The 7,309-nt window shown below is 33.0% G+C and overlaps 1 pseudogene; it reads left to right on the top strand.

The window, feature by feature from the left end:
- Nucleotides 1-1,147: 1,147 nt before the first annotated feature.
- Nucleotides 1,148-4,486, top strand: LOC110944124 (annotated as a pseudogene).
- The last annotated feature ends 2,823 nt before the right edge of the window (nucleotides 4,487-7,309 follow it).

The raw sequence follows: 7,309 nt of genomic DNA, 5'->3' as shown, positions 1-7,309 counted from the left end.
GGAAACCCTATAAATATGGGTACCTTTGTGAGAATCGAACCCAGGACCTATTGGTCCAAAGTCTTATCACACCCCCAAGATGCCACTGGGCTATAAAGCCATGGGCAGCAACACTAATTGACAAATGAAATTGAACGAAACAATAATTGCAAAACAGTAAATGAAGAGACGATAACATTATTGCCAAACATTTATTATATTAAAAGCCACTACATGGAAAATTGAATTTATTTATCTTTTCAAAACGCTATAATTGCCCGTCACATTATAGGCCTATATCCTACTTGATAGAAAAAAATAAACATCAAGAAAATTACTGACTTTTTTTACATTATAGGCATACATCGTGATTTAAAAACAATAAAAACGCCAAACTTACTTAAAACACCAAAGTATTTACTATGATCCTGATCTTAAAACAATAAAACGCCGCGTATTTATTAAACACCAAAAATAGAAAGGTGATGTGACACACGTTTAAAAAAAGAAATATGAAAGGACAAAAAAGCCCCATCCGCTCTTCTCTATGTGAACTAATCCTAGATCTTGATTTTCAATATGAAAATGTAAATCAATGACAAGGATTTGATGATGAAAATACACTGGTGTATTTTATGATTTGATGATGTAATCAATGGTCAATATTTGTTCACTCAGTTTACAAACACGTTAGTGTTCACTCGAGAATCCACCATATATATATATATATATATATATATATATATATATATATATACTATATTAATAAGCATATCCAAAGGACTTCTTAAAGTCATTTAAATTTCCTTAAAACACTCTTAAAGTATGATGTACAAGTCTTTTAAGCACCATAAAACAATAGTTTCCGCTTATACCCTTACTTAACTCAAGCCTTTTAAGTACAATAAAACACTTCACACGGATCACAATCTCTACCGTTCATTTTTATACATGGATTATAATATAATCTAGAACATTCATTTTGAAAACCTTGTGCATTGTGAAAGATAATCAGAGGAGAGAAAACACAAATCAAAGATGGATCTGACCGCACTTTCCTTTTCGTTCTCTCTCTCTCTTTCTTACTCAAAGATTAAGATTTTAGATCTGGATCTGGATCTATTCACCGTAAGCTATTGTTCCCAAGGATCTGGACACCTTCTCTAAGATGGTTGAAGATGGATCCCTAGCCGTCGCATCTGGTGAAGACTGTGGTGATTTCAACTAATGGTGATCTTATGCTTCAGTTTCTCTTTTGTTGGTTTATCGTTGATCATCCCATTTCTTTCTTCAGAACTTAGAAGAGAGAGAGAGAGATAGAAAGAGATCTATGGAGTTAGAGAGAGAAAAGAGGAGCTACAAGAGGAGAGAGAGAACGGTGATGGCAGCTATTAGGGTTCCGGCCGTGAAACCGACTTTTCATTTTTCTTGTCTGGTGAATCAGGTAAAAGTCTATACCTATATTTGATTTTCTTAGTAAATCAATATCAATTAAGTCTTGATCCTTAACTTTGTGTTATTTATCTGACGAAGCTAGGGTTTAGGCCACTTTAACATTTTTTATTTTGTTAAAAACTTGTCATTTTCTGTGTTTTCATGGCGAATTTTGTTATTATGTTAATGTTTGTTCTCGGTTGTATTTAAATTTTGATGAACTTATGATGTGGTTGTGTTTAGGAAGTCGACACACACCCGATTCTAGCCATGAAATTCTCCATGCTGACGCCATTCACCGTGGCGGCGGTCAAGTGATCCCAACCGCTAGGCGTGTCATCTACGCGTCGCAGCTGACCGCCAAACCCCGACTGCTCGAGCCGGTGTATTTGGTTAAGATTCAGGCGCCAGAACACGCTCTTGGTGGAATCTACAGCGTGCTGAACCAGAGACGTGGGCACTTTTTGAGGAAATGCAGAGGCCGGGCACACCGTTGTACAGCATCAAGGCTTACTTGCCTGTGGTTGAGTCATTTGGGTTTTCAGGCGCGCATTGAGGGCGTCTACTTCTGGTCAAGCTTTCCCGCAATGTGTGTTTGATCATTGGGGCATGATGTCATTTGACCCGTTGGAAGCCGGGTCACAGGAGAGTACACTCGTGACACAGATTCGTAAGAGGAAGGGTTTGAAGGAGCAGATGACACCGCTTTCAGAGCTTGAGGACAAGCTGTGAGTCACTATTCTTGTTTGTTTTGGTTTTACAACTTTGCTATGTTTTATTTTAGTTATGACATTACTGTAATTGTGTTCAAGGTATTTGATATGGCTGTGTTACCATTTCTTTTGACTGCGTATGCTGGTAAATCAGTTTAGCGACATATTTTTTTTTCTTCTGATACTGTTCGTTAAGAAGATATACTTCATTTTCTGACTTCTATCATACTTCTATAGCTACAATATATGATTGATTTTCCGTTGGTTATTTTTTATTTGTTGAGTTACAGTGAAGTATGATTGATGATAATGAACATAATCTAATTAATCTTTATACGAATGGTACCCCTTACCCCCTCTACATTTGATATCTCAAATAGTCAAAGGATAAGTAATGTTTACGAATTGCGAATGAATTCAGTAATTATTTGCAGACATTGGTGGAATTGGAGTGTAAAAAGATCCCTAAAGAGTAGTGAATGTCAAATATGAAACCAGAAACAACAAAAAAGGACACAAAGCTGGTGCTCTTCATGAAGATTTCAATATGTGACCGATTGTGAGTTTGTAGTCATTTTCCATGCATATTTCCAGCCAGATGTATTTTAATTTTTTTGGAACTGTACTTTATTTTCTTAAAAATCCATAACTGGTTTGTTGGTTAGCTGTGGTATAACACTGTTTCCGTTTTTTATTTTTGGTTAAAAATCCAGATGGAAGGCTCTTGCTTTTGGCATTCTTATTATGGATAAGATGGACGTGAGTTGCTGCAACGTCGGGTTCAAAGATGCCTCATACCAGTTATTTATGTCAAAAAGTAATTAAGTTGGGTGAAGAAGGATCGTTTACTCAAGAGAACTACAGTTTGGCAATTCGTGCCCTTGAAGATGTTTTTGCAAATTACATGTGGGCAAATAACTCCAATAAGAACCTTATGGAACATGGAACATCAACTGTTTTAGGTGTTTTTAAGGATCGAAGAGGATAATCAAGGCAGAAACATGTGTACGATAAAAAAAAAAGAAACCTATGAAGTAAAAGAAGGTACATTTGGCAACCTTATATGCAAATTTTACAAATATTCTATATATTTTATATTATTAGATCAGTTCAGAACAGGATATTATGACCGTTGGAGCCCAAGAAGCTTGTAGTTGCTGGTTTGCTTCTATCTAAATCTTGCATTGCTTTCTTGATGCATAAATTGCGTTATTTATTAGCGTAAGTTATCCAGAATTTAACGGGTCAAATTGGCAAATAAAAGTTATAGCGAAAAGGAAATGGGTCAAAGAAGGCCGGGAGAATACAACCTATAAAATGGCTTTATCTAAAGAAAAAAAACTGGGTTGAAAGAGGTTAACGTTAACCAACCCTACTTGACCCATTTGACCATACAAATTAATATAACAATATGTTTGAAGGTTTAAGATTATAGTTTAAGTAATAATATTAATATATTATAAATGGATCAAAGTTGGCAGTTGGCACCTCTACTTGTTTATATTGATGCTTTTGTGAATTTATATTTTTCTCAAGTAATATTCGGTTTAAGTTTATTTCACGTTGGAGAAGAAAACCTTTTTTTTCTTTAGTAACTTCATCTTGAAGCAATTGGATATTTGACAAAGCTCTAGGAGTCTATATTATCATTAAATTTTGCAGTACCATTGCAGATTATTTGTTTCTGTCTTTTTATAAATACTTAAACGGGTTGATGGGTCAACCCTTTTTTAATACTGGTCAACTGAACCCGACCTATTTTTAATAAGAATCAACCCAAACCCAACCCTTTTATCTAAACGAGTCTTGTTAGTTGACCCAAAACCTATTAGGGAATGAGTGAGGATGTGAACCATTCATGCATTGTGAATGTTGTAGGTTGAAAGTTGTTTAAATGTTCGGGATAAGTTTACCACATTGTATTTTGTTCTATATGATAGGGAATGAGTGAGGATGTGAGCCTCAACAAGTTCTTTGATGGGAAGTCACTATTGTGAAATCTTGATTTGCTTGATGAATGATGGATTTTATCAAAGGTACAAAAGGTTATGCATCAGGTACAGGCATTGTTTTATTTTCATTGAGAATGGGCTGTTTGTTGGAACAAAAAACGATGTTGACTTCTTGGTCACTGGTAACCAACAGTTGACAAGCATGAAGTTCTCAGCGGATCCTTTGATTATACATTAGTGTGACAATGTATATTGCCAAAGATTTTATATAAATTGCATTTGTATTTTAATTCATAAAATGATTTGATTGGTTGTAAATGGTTTCAGTAGTGACACATGAATGAGCTTGTTTTTCATCAATAATCACTTCAGACAATGTATTAAAATTATCCACATGTTATTGGTTGATTTTCTTGTTATATTGCAAAGAGAAGGAAGGGTTCCTTACTCTGTTGCTGGTGATGTCGAAAGGTTGTCATGAGACCACATGATTAGAATATCGTTACAATAGTAATTTAATTTTTATATAAAAAGTTAAAACATATGAAATATGGCTTAGTCTGAATACACTTTGGGTTGCTTCTGGCCCCTTTTTTTAGATTGGGTCAAAAGTCCCCAACTCTATTAGTTGGCTTGTGACATGTGTTAGCTCTTCAAATTGTTACATTTATTAAAAAAACAAAACTATTAAAAAACCAAACACTAGACATGATGGTAATCTCACAATTCATTTAACAAATTTAAATCGTGTTAATCAATTCTTTAAAAATCGTATTTGAAAAACTAATATTCTCAAGAATATTAACATTTACAAATTGTGCAAAAAGCTTCTCTTAAATTAATTTATAATTTGCTGTAACAAAAACTGAGTGTAAGCTAGAATCACGAACAATCTCAAAGTGCATTGTGAGGGTATGATTGTCAAATAAGTAGACCAATGTTGTAATGAGTAGGTGAACAAACAAAAATATTTGGCTCCAGTGTCAATAATGTAATCCAACAAATCCATGCAATACTATGAGAAATTAGTCTACACACGCAATGCAAGTAGTTGATACACAATTTTTTATGTTAAATTATGACTAATATTTTGTTAATCGTGCGTTCAAGGTTAAATTATTATTTAATTAAGATCATATGTAAAGTTCATCTCATAGATAGACCACACTGATGTTAAGAAAAAAAAGTGATAGATGTACTATACAATATATCGTGAGATAATTGATAAACTAAAAAAAAAAACGAGTGACAACATATCTCAAATAAGAAAACTAACTTAAGTACTATATAATATATTATGAGACGATTGATAAACTAACGATAAACGAGTATCCTATTGTAAATCGCCACCCCCGCCGCATCGCGCGAGGATTGATAAATTAACATAAAATGAGTTCGGCGTTGTAAATTGTCGCATTGAGCAGGGATGGTAACCAGCTACATGGGTTTGGGTTGAAACACGTAGGGTTAAGCCCAACCTATTGACACCGTTTTGTCTTTCTTTCTTTTTTTTATTATGATTTTTTTTAATTATGAAGATAGTTATTATACTATGGTTAAGATATGTTATATTTAAAATGATAATGTAATTTCTTTGAAAAACAATTTTTTAGGACATGAAAGCATTTCAATAAGGCTATTTTGACACACACGTTTAACCTCATTGTGGCATTAGGAAAATTGGAAAATAATAATCCCATCTTTCTGAAATTGGCCGATAATAATCCTAAGTCAGTTATTAGCCAATAATAATCCGACCTCGTCAATTTTTTTTTAAATAGTCCGCCGTTAAAATAGCTTAACGGAGTTAAGTGTTTTTCCGAATTATAAACCGATGTTTTAGGGCTTTTGATCAGAACGAGGATATGAGTCGATTGATGTAAAACTTACCTCGAAATACTGCCCCCAACCCACGAAAACGGTGCTTCAATTCGGGTGTTTAACTTCCAATTAACCAAATTCAAGCCATTTCGAACACAATTTCGAGGTAAGTTTTACATCAATCAACTCGTATTCTCATTCTGACCAAAAGCCCTAAAACATCGGTTTGTAATTCGGAAAAACACTTAACTCTGTTAAGTGTATTTTAATGGCAGACTATTTTACAAAAAAATTGGACGAGGTCGGATTATTATCGGCTAATAACTGACTTGGGATTATTATCGGCCAATTTCAGAAAGATGGGATTATTATTTTCCAATTTCAGAAAAATTGGACGAGGTCGGATTATTATTGGCTAATAACTGACTTAGGATTATTTTTATTACCATAACAAACTTTGAATGTTTTATTCATCATTGATAAAGCCGATTTAAATTAGACTTTTCAACAAGTAGGTCAAGATGGATATCACGATAAAAGATACACATGTATTAGTGCCTCCTCCAAAGACTTAGACGAGACGGATTATATACCTCAAATGTTGCTTATATGATTGATAAACTAAAAGAAAATGAGTACCGCGATATAAATCGTCGTTTCCGCCTTGTAAGAAAAACGAGTGCCAACATAACACGAATAAGAAAACTAACTTAAGTACTATACAATATATCATGAGACGACTGATAAACTAACGGTAAACGAGTATCCTATTGTAAATCGCCACTCCCGCCGCATCGCGCGGGTAAATGGCTAGTGTGTATATATATATATATATATATATATATATATATATATATATATATATATATATATATATATATATATATATATATATATATATATATATATATATATATATATATATATATATATAGGTAGAGGATCCTGTAAAAAGTGGCCAATGTGTGAGAAGTGTGAGAAGTATGTTATAACACTATATATAATACTATATAACACCATATAAACACCGTATAACAATATGTAACACCATATAATACCATATACCGCTATGTAACACTATATAACATTATATAACAAATATAACACTATAGGTTGTCTGATAGCTTATATATTGTTATATAGTGTTACATAGCGTTATATTGTGTTATATGGTGTTACATAGTGTTATACGGGGTTTATATGGTGTTATATAGTATTATATATAGTGTTATATATATATATATATGGGATGAATCATGAGAAAACTAGTTTAAATGAGAAAACCAAAACACTAACTAAAAAAGCCTAAAAAACATACCATTTTTTTACAAATTTTTATAAAAAGTCGCTCTTTTTTTATGTATGAAAAAAAATTTCAAATTATTTTTTTGTGCTACACATGTGCACTAA

This window comes from Helianthus annuus, chromosome 13 (assembly GCF_002127325.2).
Source record: "Helianthus annuus cultivar XRQ/B chromosome 13, HanXRQr2.0-SUNRISE, whole genome shotgun sequence".
Classification (NCBI taxonomy): Eukaryota; Viridiplantae; Streptophyta; class Magnoliopsida; order Asterales; family Asteraceae; genus Helianthus; species Helianthus annuus.
Note: the sequence above shows the minus strand (reverse complement) of the source record. Positions and strands in the feature narration are given on the sequence as shown.